Source organism: Phoca vitulina, unplaced genomic scaffold (assembly GCF_004348235.1).
Source record: "Phoca vitulina isolate PV1807 unplaced genomic scaffold, GSC_HSeal_1.0 scaffold18, whole genome shotgun sequence".
NCBI classification, from domain to species: domain Eukaryota; kingdom Metazoa; phylum Chordata; class Mammalia; order Carnivora; family Phocidae; genus Phoca; species Phoca vitulina.
In genome coordinates, this window is record NW_022589721.1 from 32,757,363 (window position 1) to 32,779,711 (window position 22,349).

Here is a 22,349-nt window from a genome sequence, read left to right on the forward strand (position 1 = left end):
CCGGGAACCCTGGCAAGCGCTGGGAGAGCAAGCCTCAAGACCGCCCGAAATGCCAAGTGGGCAGTCACTGACAACAGCTGGAGTATTTCTCTGAACGTGCACGGTCTTCATCTGAGGGCAGAGCCAGGTACAGATGGACTCCAGGCCAGGGACGAGAGGCAGGCTGGCTGCAAGCTGCCTCAGGACACTCGTAACCACCAAATGGTATTGAAAAATAAAAACCAGACTCCTCACATTACAAACATCACCAAGGACTGACCTCAGAGCAGGTGGCCGAATGAAGAACCACCAGCCACTCTGCCAAGACACAAAGAAACCCTTTGCCGGCCTTTATACGTAAAACCAAGCCAAAGCAGTTTCCAGGTTCCGCTTTCACCCTAAGGCGAGAAGGACACAGTGCCACAGAAGTGAAAAACTGCAAACGACTGTCCAACAACATGGAATGACTTGAATTATGGGCCATGTGTCAGGTGAACACAAAATGCCAGTTTTTAAAGAGGGGAAGTATGAAATCTACTTGAGAAATAGCAAAATCAAAACCAGTTTTCCTAGAAAAGGTGAAGTTTTGGTTAATGAGTAGAACTTACATGTGCTTTCTATATGGCCTGGAGTTAAATTTACTCTTATTTTCTAAGAAGTACAACGACAGCAATAAAACCAGCACTCTGTTTCCCTCCATACACCTGAAGCCGGAGATGCAGGTCAGTGATGTACACAGATGGGACAGGTCGTTTCTGCACCATTTTTACAAGACAGCATGCATTGCTGAGCCACTAAAAACGTGGTCTTTTGAGTGTCTACACCCTTCATAAACCCCTCCATCTCACGAATCCCTTACGGCACACCTACAGTTGGTTCTACATCAAGGAAAACGGGGTCCCAGGACCCTGTGGGGGAGCCCCCAAGGCCCCTCCTCAGGTCCCCGCCCAGAGGCCCAGGGAAGGCGGGGTGTGGAGGAGAGAGGGCAGGGCGGCCACTTCCCCTGCCCCTCCCGTCTCTGCCCAGGGAAGTGCCTTGGAGCAGAGACAAACTCTTACAGAAGGGGGACGGGGGGACGGGAGCCTGCTCCCAGGTTCCTCAACAGTGTAAGTCAACTCAACCTCTACAGACAAGACTGACCCCTTAACCTGCAGGTTCCCCGATTTTCTGTGATGCAGAAACCCAGTTTGGCACCTAAATGACTAACCCTTCCACCATCTGCAGAAGTCAGCAAATCAGAACCAGGGCTTCCTTGGGAATCCTGAGCGGACTATCCCTATGGAATTTGTGAGGATGGTCCTGACACCACGAAAAGGACTTCTGAAAAACGGAAGCTGTGGTCACCGTGTATCCAAAGCTTCAAAATGTGAATTCCCTTGGGCTCTCATTCCCTCTTCGGAACTCGTCGTAAGGAAACAAAGGCACAGAAATCCTGAGGCTCCCATAAATAAAGTGGCGCACCCAGACACAGAATTCTGTTGCAGGACTCTCTGTTGACATGGAAATATACCTAATATCAAGTGCAAAAAGCAGGTTATAGATCAAGTACGCATTATGATCATACTAAGTTTTTTTTTAAGATACGGAAGCAGAGAAAAGGGTGTTATTTCTGGGTGATTTGTAGTTATAGTCTCTCTGCTTCTGCAGGACCTAAATTTATCTTAAATTTGAAAAGAAAGAGTAGGGGTGCCGGGGTGGCTCCTGATTTCGGCTCAGATCATGATCTCAGGGTCGTGAGATGGAGCCCCGCATTGGGCTCCGCAGGAGTCTCCCTTAGGTTCCCCCCCCCTACCCCCCCCCCCCCCCCACTGCACACACTCTCTCTCAAATAAATAAATCTTAAAAACATACACACAGTAAATTACCTTTAAAAATAAATTTTCCTAGTGGTCCTCTCCAAATGCAGAATAAGATCCTGGCGTGTGGCAGACATTCAAGTGTTTTGCAATCACAAAGTCAAATCTCACGCGGCCCAGACGTGCCAACAGAGGCAGTTCTGAAGAGCCGTCTACGGATGCAGAGCTACTGGCAGGTCCCCTTAATTAGTACAGATTCAGAGCTGATTACCAGGAACCATCTCAGAAGCTGCTCCCAGTCTGCCCTCGACGTCAGAGAGACACGGACTGTGCGCTAACCCCACCCCAGGAAGCAGCAGACTTGTCCCACATGTTTTGGTGCATGGAGGCTATTCATTCCTACGGGACCCCTAGCTGGCTCTTCACTAGGCATCCACCCCAGTTCCCAAACACAGTCACATGGCTTCTCAGTCCACAGCACCTACTGCTCCCCACCCCGCCGCTGGACTTAGTCTTCTCCCCACTGGACTTACGTCAAGCACCCACCCCTAACAATGCCACCTGCTCCGTTCATCACAGATTCTCCCACTTAAGGATACTCCCGGGTCAGCCTACCAGGCCCTGTGCCCGTCAAGGAGAAAGCAGTCAATGGCTCTTTCCTCTTCTTTCCAGGTTAAGAGACAAGACAGAGAAGCCCCGCATCAAGGTCTGAAATAGGCCCACGTGGGGTTAGGAAACTCTAATCGTGTCCAGGTGATGTTCAGCATCCTTCCCTGCCTGCGACGCAGACAGCACTGGGCTCCCAAGGCTGAAAGCCTCATATGTGTTTCTCAGCTGACAACACCAATGGGCACCCTTCCCACTCATTAATCTGTGGGTGCTGCCGTCCCCGGGGCCTCTCAGCACCGCCCTCCAGGACCGGATTACCACCTGTGAACCAGCAGAAGGCTGCCTCCAGCCAGTGCAGAGAACACGGCCAAAAACACAGCACCGGATCAAGCCCGGGCCTCCCTGAGCGAGGGAGAAACCCAGAGTCCCCAGATGCCTGCAGTGCAGGTGAGGGCCAAGGGAGCCAAGCGCACCACCCTCCCCCCCCACACACAGGGCAAATCCACACATAGGAAGCCCAATCTGGCCCTCAGCCTCCCGCTGCACCAACCTGGGAGATGGGCAAGCTCCACCTGACGCTGACCCAAGTCAGATAACGAATGACTGGAATGTTCGCAGCAGGAGGCCGCGGGGGAGACCACCGCCTTCCCCCAAAGGAGAGTACCTGGCCACTCAGCCTGTCGGAAGGTCGTGAGACTGAAGCCTCAGGGACGTAATTAAAACTAAACTACTCTGGGCACAATGCAGTTCTCAGCTACATAAATGGATGACACCTGCTTTCCATCAGCTCAGCCCGACAGCAGGACCCGAGTGTGCTACCACACACCACCACCACAGGTGCGAAACCAACGGGGTTCAACAGGTTGGGCTTTACATCTACTGGAGATCAATGGCCATTCACAAGAAAAAGTCACTGCCCTTCAGAGAGCGCTTTCCACCCGAGGCCACCCGACATCAGCTCCGCTGCACACAGCCCCGCACCTCCCTCCGGCCAGCCCGGGGACTTGGATTCCAACAGCCCTGACACTGGACGGCAGCAGCACCCACCACGGGACCTTCCTGGCTATGGTGGATTTTCAGATGCATTAAAAATAAACGTAAGGACAGAGTTTCCTTTTGGGAAGACGCAGAAGCCCTGCAGACGGAGGGCAGCAATGGAGCGCTACGTGGTGAATGCGAACCTAACGCCGCTGGAACTGTACGTACCCTTAAAGGTGGTTCTGATGGTACATTTTATGTTAGGTGTATTTCGCCAAAATAAAAGTAAATAATGTAGTATGAGGAACTTATCTAGAAATGACCTGGAAAGTCCAATCAGGAAGGTAGTGGGGTTTCTGCCCGCAGGTACTCAGTGCATCCCCAACAATTCAGCCAACCACCGCTCTTTGACACATTTGAAGCCTACGGGCGCCGGGCCGGGTGGGGCTGCAAACCCGCGCCGCGGTGTGGGCGCAGCAGGAGGCCCCAGGACACACCGCCCCCCGCCCCAGCACGGCCCAGCTCAGGGCATGAGTCAGGAGGGAGGCAGGCAGGCGGAGATACACAGACACACAGAGACAGAGAGACACAAACAGACGGAGACCAGCAGACAGAGGAGAAACAGCAAGTCAGCAGGAGAGAGTGAGTCAGCTGACCAAGGAGGAAGTGCGCGGTCCCTGATGTTCCCCGCAGGGCACAAACAAGACTTCACTGGCGCCACTGTGACCTCTGCTAGGCAGCCCCCCCCCCCCGCACATTTCACCACCTCCAGGGCAGCCCCCCCTCCCAAGGCCAGGTGCACAAGCCCCGCCCGGCCTGACGCCCTTACCTGGGCTCCCCCAGCCCCAGGGAAAGGCATCTGTCTCCAGTTCTGGCCAGCCCCCACCAGCCACGGCTGAATCACTGTGACATTCTGCAGGACCCAGACTTCTCGGGCACTGCTTCTCACCTCCTCCTGCCCAAGCCCGCGCCGGCCCCCACCGCTGGTACCCGACACCCTTAGCACCAGGCCGGGGGCCAGGGAAGTTGCAGCCCTGGGGGAGCCGGGCCCCTCCACCCCCAACGCACCAGGAGGCATTTCACTCACCCAAGAGTCAAAGAGGGTCAAAGAGGGCTGCCTGGTGGAGGAAACGGGTTCAGAAGAAGATCCAGGAAGTGGCTCCTTTTACTGAAAAGTAACCCCCCCCCCGGAAAGATTTTACTTTAGTTTTTAAGGAACAAGTTCACTCTCAGTGTTGTTCTCCTTCAGATCTGAAATCTCCTGACCACGCAAACAATACCACCTGTCCCCAGGGTCTTGGTCATGGTGAGGCCACTGTCCCCTCAGAAGGAAGCACCTCCAGTTTTAAAGAGACAATCATGAAGAGGCAGGGCTTCAAGCACCAAAGTCCACATTCCTGAAAAGCCTATGGCTCATAAAATGAGTTAACACCTGAACGTATTACAGACTCAGCCGCCCAGGTCTCCCCTCCCCCAGCACAGGCCAAACGCTCACCAGCAACAAACAAAAACCACACGGATAAAGACCTCTTTACAAGAACAGCCAAAACAATTCCATCTGTTAACAAAAACTAGCTGTTGGACTAAGGTTGCAAGTTCAAACACAATCTGCCTGTTGTAAATAGTGCCTCAGTTTATCAACGTAACAATAATGCTCTTTCAAAGATTGATAAACTTCTCCACAAATACTCGCCCTCCAGCATTTCTAAGATACTTTGCAGGATAAATATTAGCTTGAGACTCGCCTACAGAAGTGAAAGCTGCCAAAGAAGCAGTTCTAGAAAGAAAAAAAAAAACAGAAGCGGCTTCAGCCAGAGGGTAGCAAGCTGCCCCTGGCTGCCGGGGAGGAGGCGGGGCCCTTGCCCTGCGCCGCGCACCGTGAGCGCCGTGCCAAGGCTGGGCAGCCAAGCCCTTGTTACCCCACCCGTCCTGGAGCCGCCCAGCCTAGAAGGGCAGAGCTGCAGCCCTGTCTCCCGATCGGAGGCACGGCGCCAGGCCCTCCACAAACAAACCACCCGGCCTACACAAAGGCCTGGAAAATTGAGTTAATTAAAAGGAGAGATTTAAAGATAATTGTCGGGATGGAAAAGAACAAGGAACATCATAGCTTCAATCTGATTTAAACTTAATTTCCTGGAAGACAGTTAAGTAGCCTAGGTAGCCAAGGGCAGCGCGGTGAGGGGATAGCGGGCCCTGCCATCAGTGGCCGGCCCCCAAGCGCCAGGCTGGGTGGGCGTGTGGCCTGTTTGTGCTGCTAATTCCCCGACTGACTTCAGATGGCACTTACCCTTCACTTCACCTGCGGGGGTCTTTTTATGTGTAACACAGTAGTTCGCAACTCAATAGGAACTGGAAGCAAGCTCAGAACAAAGCCAGCCACCACGCAGGTGACACGTGGGTGACACACAAGTCCTCCCCAGCAAGGGACCAGCTCAGGGAGACGGCTGGGCACAGGGCTCTGCAGAGCCAGGTGGGCGGGAGGGACTGAGCACCTGCGGAGCGCAGCCTCGCCCACCACAGGCCCCCGCAAGACCCAGTTCGGGGACCTTGACTCCCACCCCCTTCATCTTCCAAGGCCACGCTCTGTTCTCCTCACACTCCTCTGGAACAAGTGGCGGCGTGCTGAACGTCCTCTCAGCCCCGAGCTAACGTGTAACGCACTTGAAACAAGTTATGCTTCCTCCCAGGACTGCGGATGGCGGGGTGGAGAGACGGGCCGCACGAGGTCCCGAATCACTAACACGGTCTCTTGTGACTGCAGACTCCGACATTCAGCCCTCACCTCCCCACCTGCAACGGGAACAACACCTCCAGACCGTGTGGAGGACCCGGTAGTGCGGAGGATCACCATGGAGCCCAAACCCTGCGCGTTCTCGGGGAAGGGAGCGGCTTTCACCCCTAAGCCCTCACGTAGACAGTGGTTGCGCCTCATCACATTTGGATAAGAGTGTTGAAAACTCCCTAGGTGAACCAAATCCGTGGTTCAACTACATCACACAGCGTGTGGTGCTCAGGTATGCAGCCCTAAAAGAGAGAAATCACAAAAGAGAGCAGAGAACAATCTAACAGAATTTAAGTTACCAAACATGGTCTAATTTTTGTTTGAACGGCTTCAAGAATAAACGAGTAATCTAATAATGACAATACCCCTGGTTTCATGAGAACTTTTACCTAGAGCTGTCACTAAAAGACAAAAATTCTTTGTTGGAAAAACAAAATTTACGTTAAGAAGTGGTTCCACTCAGTTATCAGAAAGCAAGCACAGCCGGCGATTTCGCTGTAGAGGAAGGTACGCGTGCCTCGGTCTAGAATACCATGGACCCTTTTGCACGGGACCTTCCAGCACGAAGACACTGACCGCTGAGGATGGAGGTCAGCTCCGTGACCAGGGCTACCCACTCCGGGCCACCTGTGGAGTGGGCAGGCAACAGGGACACAAAGAAGCCACCTCTGGTCTAGGATAGGGTCCTCCCTCCAAGGCACCTAAAACGGGGGTGTGGGGGTGGATGGGGAGAGCGAAGACAAGCTGTGTCACCCAAAGCACAGCCAGTGAGACCTGCCCCCCCAAGGGTGTCAGGTGGAGGAGGCCCCGTGACAACGGAGGCCAGCAGGCAAGCCTAGACCGACGCAGGGGGTGGCCATGCTCAGAGGTCCAGGCACAGCGCAGGGCATGGGCACGAGGTTTTAGATTTGTTATCAGCAGGAGCACGACAGCTGGCTCTCTCCGCTGGGACAGCGCTATGTGCTGGGCATTTTCCGACAGCAGGACCTGCCCCTGCAGGGGCTCCGCCCAGAGAGACACCCTCAAGGGGCCAGCACAGCCCAGCGGCGGGTGAGCCTGGGAGTGGAGAGGTGCCGTCCAGGAGGTCTGCATCACAAGGGGGGGCAGCAGGGCCAGGCGCTCAGGCACGGGGCTGCCAGTGCAAAGGGAGGGGCAGGAGCTTCGGCTTCACCTGGGTCAGCCATGGGGGCTTCAAGGAACCAGGAAGAGAATGGGGCAAGCATCTGGAAACATACCGGGCTGCAGGTCACAGAGCAACAGGGCTGGTAAGACCCTCGGGGTTGGTCCAGCCCCACCTGAACCTCAGAGGAGAAATGGGGCCCGAGAGGCCTGGGGACCCAGCATCGATGACAGCGACCCTGAGCAGAGCTGACGTTGACACACACTTCTTTCTCCTGCCCTCCCAGGAGCCCCCTTGCTAAGACGTCCTCCAAGTTCCCGTAAACTGGCCACGTGTCCTGGACAGGTGTGAAGAACGAGTGTGTGCGCTCACCCACCGGTAACGAGAGGAACGTGCCACACCGTGCAGGCAAGCTCTGTGGCCGGTGGCCGGGGACAGCGCTCCTTTCACCTGCCGGCCCCGCTCTCCAGGCCGCCCCTGCCTCCCCCGCAGTCCAGCCCCCCGGCTGCACCCGCCTGAACTCACTGCCGCCCGTCGGCGCTCCCTGCTGCTGTGTCACCAGCACGAGGTATGGCCAGAACATTCTGTGTCCGGCTTGTCCCCTCCGGCTCCCCACCCCTCAAGCACAGCAAACACACACTAGTCCACACTAGTCCTCGTCCGTCTGAGGCCCTGACTACCAACCACGGCCTCCCTCCGCGTCAGCCACGTTGCCCCTGCAGATGTCACACGAGTCTGCTGTGCTCCCCTGGTTTCTGAACAAGCAGCCACAGGTCTGGGGGCCTGACCTAGCATCCTTTCCTCCTAAAGCTCCAAGCGTTACTTCTCATCTGGGCATCTGGAAGTGGGACAAGCGGGATAAGACAGGAACTAGAGGTGGCAGCCCGACACCCAGTCCAGCAAGGATCTGCCAGCCCACCTCTGCCTCATACCCAACGCCAGGTGGCCCGCAGGTGTTTCTGGCCAAGGGCACTAAACCACCCCAACCACCCCTGGGAGGTCTGTTATTTTACCCCCGGCTGTATCCAAAACTCATCAGAAGTCACCACTACTCCTAACTCACAACCTCATCACCAAACACCACCCCACATCCTGGGCCTGTGCAGAGCCTCTCAGTAAGGAGTTAAGCCTAAGACGCCCCAAGGCTACCAAAGGGCCTAGGTGCTGGGAGAAGCAGGGGGCACTTAGCTCTTCTCTTCCTGGGGACACCAGCAGCAGCCTGCCTTCAAGCAGGCCGGAGAATAGCACAGCAAGATTCCCCGCCCGGCTGAAAGTTCTAGGCCCCTCTACAGCTTCCTGCCCAGCACCCTGGGACAAGCAGGAGAGGGAGGCAGAGTGGAGGGCAGACGAGGAAGCTCTTGACACTGCAGCCCAGAATGTCTCAAGCTCTCCAGACTTTCCAGGCATGAACATCAGCTTGGGCTCTGCCTGCACTTCAGGGTGGTCCCAGGGGCCCACCAGACAAGGGCACCAAAGGGGCTGCACTCAGGTCAGCCGCCCACACGCGGGGCATCGGGGACCTTCCTGCGGTGGCCACTGTGCAGCTCGAAGGCACAGGTGGCAACGGAGACCCAGGCCACATCCCGCGTGCACTCCAGAAGACCGACGGCAGCACGTGTGCAAACCTGAGTCCCAGGGTTGGAGGACGGGTGGAGAAGGGACAGCCCCAAATACCAGTGCTTCACAGAGAGTGTCCGTGAGCCCAGGCCCCCCTCCTCTGCAGCACCCACACGTCGCACGAACGACAAAGTCAGACAGGATGTTTTCGTGCTCATCTCAACAGTACGGACTTGCTCGAACAATGGCTTAAGTTGGGGCATCTGGGCAGCTTTGTCGGTTAAGCGTCGACTCTTGGTTTCGGCTCAGGTCATGATCTCAGGGTCATGGGATTGAGCCCTGTGTCAGGCTCCATGCTCAGGGGGTGGGGCGGGGTGGTGGTTCTGCTGGAGATTCTCTCTCTCCCTCTGCACCCCCACCCCGTCCCTGCCCTCTCCCTCTTTCAAATAAATAAATCTTTAAACAAAACCAATGCCTTAAGTCCTATTTTCTTCATTGGCTTTTAACTATATAAGCACTTTACCCTGAAATTCAATTAGGACAGTGACCTACGATGAGGTGACTGTCTATGAACCGTGATCGGAGAGTCCCAGAAGGGAGACCACAGCCCCAGGGGAAGCTGGGCAGACAGGGTCCAGGCCTGGGGGCGAGGGGGCAGGTGGTGCTTTCGCTGGGGGAGGAAGGGCCCTGGCTGGGCAGGCTCCGCACGCAGGCCGCTGGCTCCGGAGAGGAGGGGCTGGCCCTCGGCACGCCCCCACCAGCAGCATGGAAAGTTGGCTGGGAATGGAGAGGACGTCTGGTGTCTATAAAAATGTGCCTCCCAGGGGAGCCTCTGGAAGCAGAGACTCCATGAGACTCTCATTCTTTTCCTTATTTGCCACTCTGAAAAATAAGCCGTTCTTCCTATTCTGAAATGCAATACGGGTCAAAACCTTCCACAGTGAATAGTGACCCAAAGAAAAAGGTCACCAGATCCAAAATATTTCTCATTTGGCCAGTGGCCCAAAGAAACTCTATTCTGTTTACTTGGTTACTCTCCTGGGGGATAAAAACCTAATCCAATATCCCAAGTGGGCCCATGTTACTCCAAATTCTGTAGGGAGGGCGGGGCTGCAGGCACTTCTCACACCCTCTGCTGGGGTCCTCCTGGGTGCTAGCCCCTCTCCCCACCCCAGGGACTCTTCTCTGTCCCCACCGTGGCCTCACGTGGGAGAAAAGAACCACCCATGGAGTGAGTGCCTGTCCTGCGTGTCCACCCCAGACCCCACAACCCAGCAAGGCCGACCCCGAGACGGCAGGTGATCTGCAAAGGCCTGCGCAGAACCAGAAACGGGGCTGAACGTGGGGCTCGGCGTCTGCCAGGTCCAAAGCGGGCTTCCCTCCCCATGGCAGGACGGCTCCCGCTGGGCCTTCCCGCACGCTACGCTTCCAGTGTGGCCCAGTCGGTGGGAAGGAGCCCTCAGCTCCCACCTGCCCCACGTAGCCCTCAGCCTGAAGTCCTCTGTCATGGCAGCCACTGAGCAAGGACCCACACTCAGCATGTCAGCAGGCCTTCCTCGGGTCACGGCACCTCAAGGGCTCCCATCTCTCACCTGGAGCCCAGGGCTGTGACCTCACGCGTCAGCCAGCCCTTGCCTGTGCTGGAACGCAGGCAGCCCCCCACGACCCTCCCCAGCTCCCCCATCGCTGAGTCCCTGCCCCGGGGGGTGACGGGGTGCCCGGCCCAGGCCAGGGCGTGTCCCACTGTCCTGCAGAAGGACGCACACTCCCGGGGCATAAACCCCACCAAAGCAGCCTGCCTCAAACAGAGTTCTCTCTCAAACTGTGAGGCCCGCACTCCAGCCCCTGCGCACCCGTGCCCACGTTCCTGTAAGGTCTTCTCCTGGGATGTGCACACCCCGGGGAAAAGGACTGCCCCGGGAAACAGGCAGGAGGCAGAAAGCCCCCGACACAGGCTGCTACGGTCCTGAAGCTGGGCATCTGCGGGGCTCCGCTTCTCAGGAAAGCACCAAGGCTGTCCGCGTGAGGGGAGGGCCACAGTGGGGGTCACTCAGAACGCCCGTGCCGACTCCTCTGTCGCTGACTCCACGCGCAGGCAGACGTGCTGGCTCGGTGAGCCGCTACTCACTGCGGAGCCCCGCTCACATCCTCCCGCGCGGGGGCGAGAGCGGCCTCGGAGAGGCACGAGGGAGACAGGCCCAGCACCGGCCCTGCGGGAGCCCCAGGACCCCCAACATCTCCGCCTGTGGCCCCCCCAGCTCCCCAGGAGGTGGGGGTCTGAGCTCATGATCCCTCTAGACATAAGGGACTCAGGGCCAGAGGAGGAGGAATGGCGGTGGCTTACGGCCTGGCAGCCGGCCCTCACCCCCCTCTGGGGCCCAGGAAGCACAGGCTAGAGGCAGCCCCGTGTGCGGGAGTGAGGAACGGAGCGAGGAGGAGCCGGGGAGGCGTGCAGCACCTGCAACACGCCTTCCCTGTGTCTTTACAAGTGCCTCTTAAGTAATTCTCTACTTAAAGCGGCTTAAATCCTTCCCAGAATAAGGCGAGTCTAAGCAGAATAACGGTTACAGTTCGAAAGCAAGTGTTTCCCCATCAAGGAGCATTTAAAGCCGTAAATGGTATTAATCTGCCCCTGAGCTGGGGTCCTGCTCCCGCCGTCCTCAGAAGCCGGACCCACAGGAGCACGACCCCTTCTCCTGTTTGCCAGGAGACCCTCCTCAGCTTGTCCACTGACTGGGAGCCCTCCCCTCAGTACCACTGCATTCTAGCTTGTCCACACCTTCCCCAAGTTCAAGACCATGGGGGGGGGAAAGAGAAGTAGCTGCTCTTTACAAACCACTCATGCCTACGGTGAAGCCGGCCGAATTCAAGTAACAGTCTGAGGTCAAGGGAGGGAGGGAGAGGGGGCGCTCACGGTCTGCCACCGGGCTCTACCCTCAGTTAGTATTTTATCCCAGGACGCTACGAGTATCAGGCGTGGGCAGCAGAGCAGGACCCCCAGGCCACCTCAGGACCCTGAGAAAGCCGCTTACCTCTCCAGGCCACAGGCAAAATGGCGGGGTGGGAACCAAGCACCTGTCTGTCCCTTCTCCTGCACTTCCACAAGCTTTGAGCCTACAATTTAAAACCACACACCAGGGGCAATATCATCACAGGAGAAAGGCCTGCAGGGCCGGCAGGAAGCCTATAATAGACGCGCTATAAACTCAACACACCTCACTCTGTCTTCAAGACTAATTTTAACAGGGAGAAAACATAACCGCAGCTAACAAACCTTTCCTTGCGGATATAATTTACAGCACCATGACTCAGCTGCCCTGACTGCCTGACAGGTGAGGTCACCTGGATGCACACTGGTGTTTTCACCAGGCAACAACCCACACCTACGCACGGGGCAGGGAGAGCAGGCTGCTCCTGTCCCCAGCCTCCCTCCTCCAAGGGTCCCCAGCCTCCCTCCTCCAAGGTCCTCCAAAGCCCCCTCATTAACACTTCACAGCACATGTGGATTTCCCCGTTCCTTCCAGCACGCTGGCCTTCTGGCCTAACTGGCTGAGCTGCCAGTTAAGGGCAGTAAACTACAAATATGAAAGTTATTGACCTATTTGTTTAAAGAGGCTGTCCTTCTAAGCACCTGCTAAGTCTATTAACAAAAAAAAAGTAGGCCATAAAGGGTCCACTGTGCCCCCCTCCTTTGCCCCACCGCCCTCCTCAAGGGCTCCCGCAGGTGCAGCAGTCCCCACACTGGGCCAAACACCCTCGGCCGGTGCTCAGACTGGTGACCAGGCGGCACTCCCAGCACCTCCACACCTATGGCACCAGTGGCCAGGTGCCCTCAGGCCTCCCAGGGTGCGGACGCCAAGGCCCCTGACTCCCAAGGTTCTCTCCCCGTCTCCTGCCCACACGTGGCTCACACCTAGGCTACTCCAAGCCTAGGCTACCTCAGCAGCTCCTTTCTGAGGCCACCCCACCCCGTGCCCACAATTCCACCTCTCCTACCAGATCTTGACTTCCTCTTGCAGGCAAGTCCCGAACCCCAAGCTAGTGCCCCCCACGGCACCAGGGGCCCAGCCTGCACACAGGAGGGGCCGACACACATCACACCCACCAGAACCTCGGGCTCTCGCACGGCTTCGTTCTGTTCACCCCCTTCTGATCCCGGGCCTCCCCCAGCCCAGCCTGGCCCTGCCCCTCCAACATAGGAGTGGACTGCCTCCAGAAAAGAACGGCGAATTCCAGTTTCCCCCATCCCCTTTCTCTTGGGAACTACAAAGTCTCTCTGTAGACACTCATCTTCAACTGCTTCATGTGGGGACAGAACTAGCTGCAACTCTGAACGTCCTTCCTACGAGCCAATTCCGATTCCAGATGCCATACACACATACACTCGCTGAACCCTCATGACACTCCAACGCAGGGAATCCTATCATTAGCACCAAGTCTAGCACACAGAAGATTCAGGACTAGAAGCGTGGGGAGCACCACGGCCTCGGCTCAGCGGCCCGGCCATGGCGCTCTCTCCCAGTGCCAATGTCACCACTGGGCTGGGAAATGCGGAGGGGATCAGAGGAGGTGCAAGAGCCTCATTCCAGGCCTGATTTCTGGAGGGAACCCTCCCCTGTGAGGCAGGCAGCTGGACACAGGCACCCAGAACCGCCTGGCCACGGGAGACACCAGAGTCGGTGACCTGGAGAAGCCGGCGGTGGTGGGCCACGGAACACGGGAGCACACGCACAGGGGCACGCACGCACGGGCATACACGCTTTGGGAGACGGCGTCTGGAAAGGAGCAAAGCAGCTGCCGCTGGGAGGTGGGGCTCTAGAGAGGGCTGTACTTGTTTCTTTAACTGAAGAAATTAAAACCCGGCCTGATCAAAAACCTTAGTTTAAAACAGGCCTTTACTGGGGCCTGGCTGGCTCGGTTAAGCGTCAGATGGATGCATGATTTCAGCTAAGGTTATGATCTCAGGGTTGTGAGGTCAGGCCCTGCGCTCAGAGTGGGGCCTGCTTAAGATTCTCTCACCTCCTCTCCCCCTCCCCCCACCTGGCAAGCACGCTCCCTCTCTCTCTCTCTCTCTCTCTCTCTCTCTCTCTCCCTGAGAAAAAATAAATAAACAAACATAAAACAGTCCTTTATTGGAGGGCCTGGCGGCTCAGACGGTAGAGCATGCAACTCTGGATCTCGGGGTTATGAGATCAAGCCCCAAGCTGGGTGTAGAGATTACTTTTTAAAAAGTAAATACATAAAAAATAAATAAAACAGTCCTTTACTCCACCTTCCACACATAATACATGACCCTTAGAGTAACGTGTGGAGTGGCACATGATATTTGACTCATGACTTCCCATTAAGACAGGATTCTAATCTCTAGGGCTGCAGATGGGGTTAGCAGATTGCTGAGTATTATCAGTTACTGTTCATACTAAAGCCACATTCTCTTCATTTGAAGAGTACGAAGAGGTGATTTTGCAAATGGCAAATGGGTGGGACTCTGGGCTCTTCCCAGCTCAGAAGAGCTGGCCTGTTCTGCCACGAAGCTGGCTGTCACGTGGGGAGAGACACCCTGGAAATAACGTGCATCCTGCCTCGAGGGGAGCAAAGTGGCCCCGTGCCAGAGTCCTGCAGGGGCCCAGTGGCTGTGGCCGCTGCACAGAAAACCGCCAGACCTGGGTCCTCCAGCCCAGCAGGGAAACAGGGCAAACCAGGCCCCTTGCTGACCCCACAACTCCTGTGAACCAGGAGCCAGCCAAGCACCTTCTCTGCCTGGCAGGCCCAGGACACAAGGAAGGGTCCAGAGAACTCCTGGTGGTGCAGCTTCAGACTGGATCACGGTCCTCCTGTGAGCCACATCGTCCCTCACATCAATGAAAATGAGCCGGGCGGGGGGGCGGGGGGGTGCGCCTGGGTGGCTCAGTCGGTGAAACGTCTGCCTTTGGCTCAGGTCATGATCCCGGGCTCCCGGGATCGAGCCCTGCATGGGGCTTCCTGCTCAGCGGGGAGTCTGCTTCTCCCTCTGCCCCTCCCCCCCACTCATTCTCTCTCTCTCTCTCTCTCTCTTTCTCAAATAAATAAATAAGACCTTAAAAAAAAAAAAAAAAGAAAAAGAAAATGAGCTAGTGGAGAGCTTGAACCCAGGCAGCCAGATGTCCTCCCCACCAAGAATTTTAAGTATAATACAACATTACAATATATCATATGCAATACAACCTACAATTGTGTCTATTACAGACAGTACGTTATGTTATATAGTTAAATAAAGAACAGCTATTATAAATTACTCTAATACACACATAGAATATGTAGTATTTTGTAACGCTATCACACCATGTCCAATGAATATGCATTTTTAAGTCCAGGGCACTCTCTATGCCACAGTACCCATCTGGCCACGGGTGAACAAGTGCAAATGTGGAAGTCTAACCCGGTGGCTCCTCTTCCAGGTCACACGTGCAGCTGCAAGCCTGACCCTTCCACCTTGGCCTGGCTGGGGGTCAGGAATGCCACCCAGCCCCTCCCAAGTTTTATCTCAATGTGACATTGCTTAATTCTTTTAGACAACCTTGACTTGACTCTCTCACTGCTAATTTTAACTACCCTACATTTCCCCACAAAGTAAACTGGAGCGTCCCGCTGTCACCATCACAACAGATTCCAACAGCCACTCGAGATGGCAGCATGCCGTGCAGGTCCTGACTCGCTGCTGCCGGACAGAGTGCTCTAAGTCCACGGCTGTTGCTGCTCGTCTTGGTCACGGCAAGGAAACCCAACCACCACCCTTGGGGTTTATCTCTAGCACACTCCTCAGGGAGAGAGACCAGCCCGAGGCCAGCACCAGCCCCAGCTGCCCGCCTGCTTCCGGAGCTACCAAATGCAGTCTTGGGCAGACCGCCGGCCAAGCAGCCCCCATCGGGCTTCCAGACACAGACCAGGCAGCCCACACTGTTGGGTCTGCAGCTGTGCTCCAGAACGGGGGAGGGGGGGTTCCTCAGCTGAGGCCAGAGATGGGGGGCTGGGAGGGATCCTCCCCGGATGGGTGTTAAGAGACCCCTGAAGTATACACAAAATGGTGTCTCCACGCATTTTTGTGGGAAAGGTCCATACTTTCACCAGATTTTCCAAGGAATCCATGACCCAAAAAAGGTTAAGCACTAGCCCAGTTCAAAGTGGGGGAAGAGGGAAGCATCCACGGTCACACAGCTCGTTAGAGGGATTTTTGCTGTGACAAAATTACTGCATCAGCTTTTCATAACTTTTAAAAGTCGGCCCTTCCTTTTATAGTTTCCTTTAGAATTCAGCTGAACAATTTAGGTTCATACAGGGGCAAAAAAAAAAAGGGCAGATAAACAAAACGAGAAAGATGAACTCGAAATTTAGGAAAAACTCTAAGGGCCGGCCCAGACTATTCCAGAGCTGAGAATTTTCTAGAGCTCATCAAACATCTGGTGACATCAGAAAGATCAAACCACAATGTCTAGAGCTGATCCTAAAGGAATGGACAAAAGTATGAACCGCTACAAGTAAAACGGCTGTCATTCTCTCGAACAGTCAGGCCATGGCGTCTGGAATGGAGTCCTGGGTAAATATTATTTACTTGGCTCGCCAGGGTGATAATGAGCTTGTTTTGAACCTCTTGTATATGGTGTTAGCTCATTCATTTTGAAAAGTAACCCAGGACAGACAGAGCTGGGGAAAGACTGAGCAAGGAAAACCAGGTCAGCAAAACACTGCTCTCACGTTTCATAACCAAAACACGAGCCAGGCTCCAGACAAAACCTTAACCTGATCTGCATGTTGCATTCAGCCAAGGGGTCCGGGCATCGCCTCTCTCCCTCAGATGCAGAGCACCGCTGTGCTCCTTCCACTGTGTCTGGGGTCACAGTTCACAGACACCCCACCTGACCAAGGCTCCCCTCCCTCACCCGTCCGCTCACTGCGCTCCCACTGTGCACACACCGGGAGGTCCAGACTGCTCTCCAGTTGCTTCCAGGCCACCTGGCTGCTAACCGGCAACCAGTCAACCCCAGGAAAAGAGACCGTGGCCCCCGCAGCACGGTCACAGCTACACCCTGGACCCACCAGAGCCCACTCAGCCTGCGTTTCTCAGCTGCGCTGGCCAACTCCGTTCCTTCCTTCCGCCACCTTACCAAGACCCCATGTTACCATAAACCCACAGGCATCAGCTCCCACCAAGCAGGGAACCGCGCCCGGCAGTGAGTCACACACCCATGCACACCCCACCTCAGTGCCCAAGCAGGAGCGCAGGGCCGCTTGCAGTGAAAGCCAGCCCTGACCAGTCACTGCCGGTTGACCAGGCCCCTGCACAGAATGCCACCCCGCCCCCATGCTCCTGGGCCCAGGGTAGGGTGAAGCCTTCCTTGCTGGTGTCCCTTAACCCTGCCCACCCCTCTGTATGGCCCTAAGGCTCATCGCTCTACTTGCGATGCCCATCTGCTTCCTGCACCAGGACACGACAGACGCGGTGGCCAATGTCCCTCCGTGACATGGACACACACATGCGCGCAGTCGCCACGGGGGCAGAAGCTGGCAGCAGCAACCCTAACACCTCTGTGCGGTTCTTAAGATCGTTCTCAATGGGTTACCAAATCAGGATGAGAACCATCGGCCTTGAAAGGGATTCTCTGAGGCAAGCTAGAATGTGTAAGCAGATTGCAGACACTCCAGACCAGAGGCCTGCATGCCCTAAGGACCCCAACTGCATATGCATCACCAGAAATGGGGAGGAGACGCCCATATGTGCACTTCCTTGGGGACAGTGCAAAGAAAATGGAACGCAGAGGCCACCCCACATCAACTGGAAACGTGGGCCCTGTCTGGTGCGAATTAGCAGCGCGTGGTGAAGACGGAGACCTAGTTACAGCAGCCCAGCAAAGTGCTCGGGAAACTCGGCCACCGAGTGCGGACCTGCTCTGGGAGGCATGCAGGCGCTCACAGGGTTTTCGGGCGCTCCCAAGCTCCCCGGGTCCTCCAATGGCCTGTGGCGCAGACCCATGACCCTCCTGCCAGTTTCGGGAGGGGGGGGCTGGGGCTCACAGGTGAAGGTGCGATTCACAAGTCCGAGTGCCGAAGGGAGGCAGGTCTCAGGGTCCAGTCCCTGTGGGACCTGTCCACCTTCCTGCCCCACACCTGCAAACCAGCTGGGAGGTATGGCCCAAGGGCACATGACCAGAATTCCTAGGGTCAGGACTTCCCAGGTATCTGACCAGCAGCCAGTCCCTTGAGTCCACCAATAAAGACAAGGAGATCTCATTTTTAAAATGGAGATAACATTTAAACTTAAAACAGCCCTGCGGTGAGTCATCAGGAGCTGTGCGTGTCAACTCGAGGACACTCGGCAGATGGAAGGTCCAATGGACTTCCTTGAGCCCCTCCCACCTGTTACCTTGCAGGGGAATCCAAGAGCAGCCGGTCTGGAGCATCCCTCTTCCGTGGTAGCCCCGGCGGGTGTACAAAGGTGGGGGCTGCACAGGCTTCAGCCAGCAGCTGCCCCTCCGCAGGCCCTCTCTCGTGAGCCGCCGCAGAAACCGCCCCCAGAGGGGCTGGGAAGGCAGCCGGGCAGGCCCATCTGCAAGTGTGTGCACCCTGATGTAGGGAGCGCTAAAGGCAGCTCCTTGTCCCGGTGACCAAGCCACAAGCCGGCAGGACACTCACGTGGATGCCACTCACAGCGCACAGCCCAGGCATCGAGCCGGGACACGTCTCCTAAGTTGAAAGGCCCTGAGAAGTCCAAGGACTCCACACCAGCCAGCAGGGCACCCGGGGGCCCTGGCACTCTGGCTCCGACACAGAGCCCTCACCCCCTCCCCGCAGCGCAGGCCATCAGCCTCTGTCAAGGCCACCATCCAAGCTCCACAGGGTCTTTTCCTTGGCTTGTGACAAGCAGTAACCCAAGGGGGGTTGTCACTCATTAAAACAGATGCAGCTGAAGCATACCCGACTTCTACTGTCCAAACCAGAAACCACATCCTCGGGCCCCAGGGTCAGGCTCTGTTTCTCCCTAAGCCAGTTACATGGGCTTCCACCTCCAAGAAGCCCTCCATGAAGGGGCGCCTGGGTGGCTCAGTCGTTACGCGTCTGCCTTCGGCTCAGATCATGATCCCAGGGTCCTGGGATCGACCCCTGCGTCGGGCTCCCTGCTCCATGGGAAGCCTGCTTCTCCCTCTCCCACTCCTCCTGCTTGTGTTCCCCCTCTTGCTGTGTCTCTCTCTGTCAAATAAATAAATAAAATCTTTAAAAAAAAAAAAAAAGCAGCCCTCCGTGAGGAGCCCCGCCTGAGGGTGGTACGAATTATCTTCTGTGCAGGACAAGCACTGTATCATCACTCCTGTCTACGTATTATTCTTCAGCTGGGGCCTTGCTGCTTAGGCTCAAACCGCTTATGCAGCTCCCACTGTCCCTCGTACATTTCCTAGCAGAGCATTCAGTCAGGAGAGAGGATCCCAGGCGGGGTTCATAAGATCTCTGGGCATCAATATTCTCATCTATAAAACAGGGATACCGCCACTTCCATGCAGAGCGGTCAGAAAAACCCAGAAGTTAACTCTGAGTCTAGATGGCACTTCACACAGAGCCTGGCCCACAGCCACACTGGCAGGGGCCTCTCCAAGACAAAGATGCCAGTGGGATCACTGGGAGGCTACTCCATCGACACGCAGGGAGGACAGCGGAGGCCCAGCACGCCAGGGCTCAGAGCACAGTGCCAGCACAGTGCTGCCGGGGTCTCACGGGGACTCAGCTGAACAGAACTAACTAGTCATTAGAGTCCCCCCAAGTTTACCACCCTCGAGTGGAAACACGATCTGCTCAGCAATGGCCTCAGTAAGTCCAGATTCTTCTTCACATTCTTCCCCATATAATCCATTTGGTGTTTTACAACGTTTGAACATCGCAGCTATCCCCTGCCCCTCAACTGGGTTATTATAACCAAGTGGAGGGGCGCCTGGGTGGCGCAGTCAGTGAAGCATCTGCCTTCGGCTCAGGTCATGATCCCGGGGTCCTGGGTCAGGCTCCTTGCTCAGCAGGGAGCCTTCTCCCTCTCCCTCTGCTGCTCCCCCTGCTTGTACTCTCTCTCTCTCTCTGTGTCAAGTGAATAAATACCTTAAAAATAAATAAATAAATAAAGCCAAGTGGCCCCTGGACTCCCACCGCAAGGGACTGGGATGCCGCAGTGCAGTGAGGCCTGGCCTTCAGCCTCACAGCCAGCCATCTGGCCGGGGAGGAGGCAGTGCCGTGGGGAGGCAGGCCTGGGATCCCCGTCCACATCTGCAGGGCTCCAAGCCGAGGCAGAACTCTGTGGGCGAGAATAAATCACCAGAAGGACAAGGTTCTGAGGGGATCACGAGGAAATCCATATTAAAATTGTAAACTCGTTTCCAAAACCGTATCAGAGGCAGGCAGAAACCACGGCCTGCATCTACTTGGCTCCCACTCTCCCACAGACCCACAAGATTTCATCAAAAACGTATTTGAATTAGAGGTCCAATGCGCTATCCATTGCTATTTGAACTTTACAACCACAAACTGACAGCGACCACGAGACTCTTATCGGCACACACACCGCGTCCCCTCTGCAGAGGTTGCTCAAACGGTCAGGAATTAACCAAGGACTGATAACCGGCCCCCACAGAAGCTTCCATTCACTTGTGTCTTCTGGGATGGTGCAGAAAGCACTGTCTCTTCTTACTTATTTCAACTGGCTAGCTCATTCGAAAACATGGTCCCAATTTTATTTTGCATTTGATTAGTGTTAAACATCATTTCATTTTGTGAAAGCTTACCGATGTTTTATACACGCTATAGTGAAGACAAAAACATGATACCCCACACTGCAAAGACATACTCCTGACACACCTGTAAACCCAGGTTTTCATTGGGGGGAGGCGTGCCACACACCTCTGGGGCTCAGGACTACACAGGAGACCTACGGGCCGGTGCCCCACGTGTGGGTCCCAGGGTTCACCCCCAGGCTCAGCCACTTACTGTGTGGCTTTGGACAAGTGACTTCACCTCTCTGCGCCTCCTTTTCTGCTCTGTAAAATGCAGGTAATAACGGACCACCCTCATTGGGTTCTGCAAAGAGAGAATGAGGCTGAGTGTTCTGCAAAGGACTTGGCCTCCTAGATTATTTCTCAGGGCCTGCTAAGTGCCAGGAACAAATACTCATTATGCTTCCCAGATTATAACACAGAAATTGAAGCTCAGAGCAGTGGGTTGCTTCTGGGCCAAGGTCACAAAGCCAGGAATGGCCCAGCCAGGGATGGAAATGGTCCCCGCACCCCGAACAACGCCAGCCTCTAGGACGTTTCTGCTGCAGAATAAAAGGCCCAGGGCGCCCCCCCATCCTCTTAAGAATTAAAAACACTTCAGACATCTGAATAATTCAGGGATGAGCCAGACATGTTTGAAACAGCCCTGAGCTTTCCTTCAGCTTCCCTGTCCCACTAGGCTTGCCGAGCCCATGCTGGTAAAGCAAAGAGCAAGACGGCTTCGACTCTACAATCCATCCCCAGCACCAATTTGGAGCTCCCGCACATGGGAGTGCTGAAGGACAGAGAGGCCGCCTCCGTCGGGAAGCTCTGGCTCCATCCAGCAGAGGGTGGTGGTGTGCAGGGCCTGATGGGGAGGATGTTGTCCTCCAAGCTTCTACTGCAAACGGTTTTACATAAGCAAAGAACCACTAACAGTTGCCCTGTTATTCCAGTTCTGCGCAGCATGACTGGCTGGGAGTAGACTGGCATCTGAGTCAGGCCCCAGGGGAACCGCAGGGTTTCTAGAACTGAACCCCTCTGTGCGGGGTCACCTGGGTGCCCCTGTTCACCTTCACCAGGCCGAGCCTTTCTCTTAGCCTTTGTTTTATGAGCCTGAAACCTTGATTTCCTTGTCAAGGCCCAAAATGCTAAGAATGTGTAAACAAGGGCTTGTGCTTAAGAGATCAATGCGGCGGGGGGTGGGGGGGGCGCACCTGGGTGGCTCAGTTAAGTGACTGCCTCCTGCTCAGGTAACGAACCCAGGGTCCTGGGATCGAGCCCCACATCGGGTTCTCTGCTCAGCATCGCATCTGCTTCTCCCTCTGTGACCTCTCTAGCTTTCACTCTCTCTCAAGTAAGTAAATAAAATCTTTAAAAAAAAAAACAAAACTCAATGGAGGTCCACGAGAGCGCTGTCCCACCCGTTTCCCCACCAGGGTGGGTCAGGGCTGTGAGGCCTCGCCCAGCGCTGCTCCACAATGCTTAGAGAAACCACAGGGTTCCTAGAACACGATCCTAGAACTAGCTCCTATCTTCACTTAACCCTCGGAACAAAGGCACTGCCTCACAACCTGAGGACCCGACCTGTTCCCAAATATTTACAAATCCAAATTCGTGGTGAAGCATTCTTAAGTGGATTCTTAACAGCCAGCCCTGAGGACAGAAGACAGATAAAACTTCAAGCTGACAGACATTACCAAAATCCCAGGAGCTGGGCGAGCGGCTTGCTTTCTTCCCCCCCAAAACTGGACAAAGCCAGAGACCCC

At 55.6% G+C, this 22,349-nt stretch overlaps 1 protein-coding gene across 5 annotated transcripts in view; it reads right to left on the bottom strand.

Annotated features, from left to right (window-relative positions):
• Window positions 1–22,349, bottom strand: part of SLC45A4 (solute carrier family 45 member 4) — a 74,108-nt gene that overhangs the window by 45,769 nt on the left and 5,990 nt on the right. The window contains exon 2 of one of the 5 annotated variants that reach the window (XM_032415630.1): window positions 4,450–4,530. The exons of 3 other annotated variants lie outside the window; for them this stretch is intronic. The gene's annotated coding sequence lies outside the window, so the exon portion shown is untranslated. Of the gene's footprint in view, window positions 1–4,191; window positions 4,219–4,449; window positions 4,531–22,349 lie in introns of those variants that run through there. One more of the 5 variants, XM_032415633.1, reaches the window with a different exon arrangement.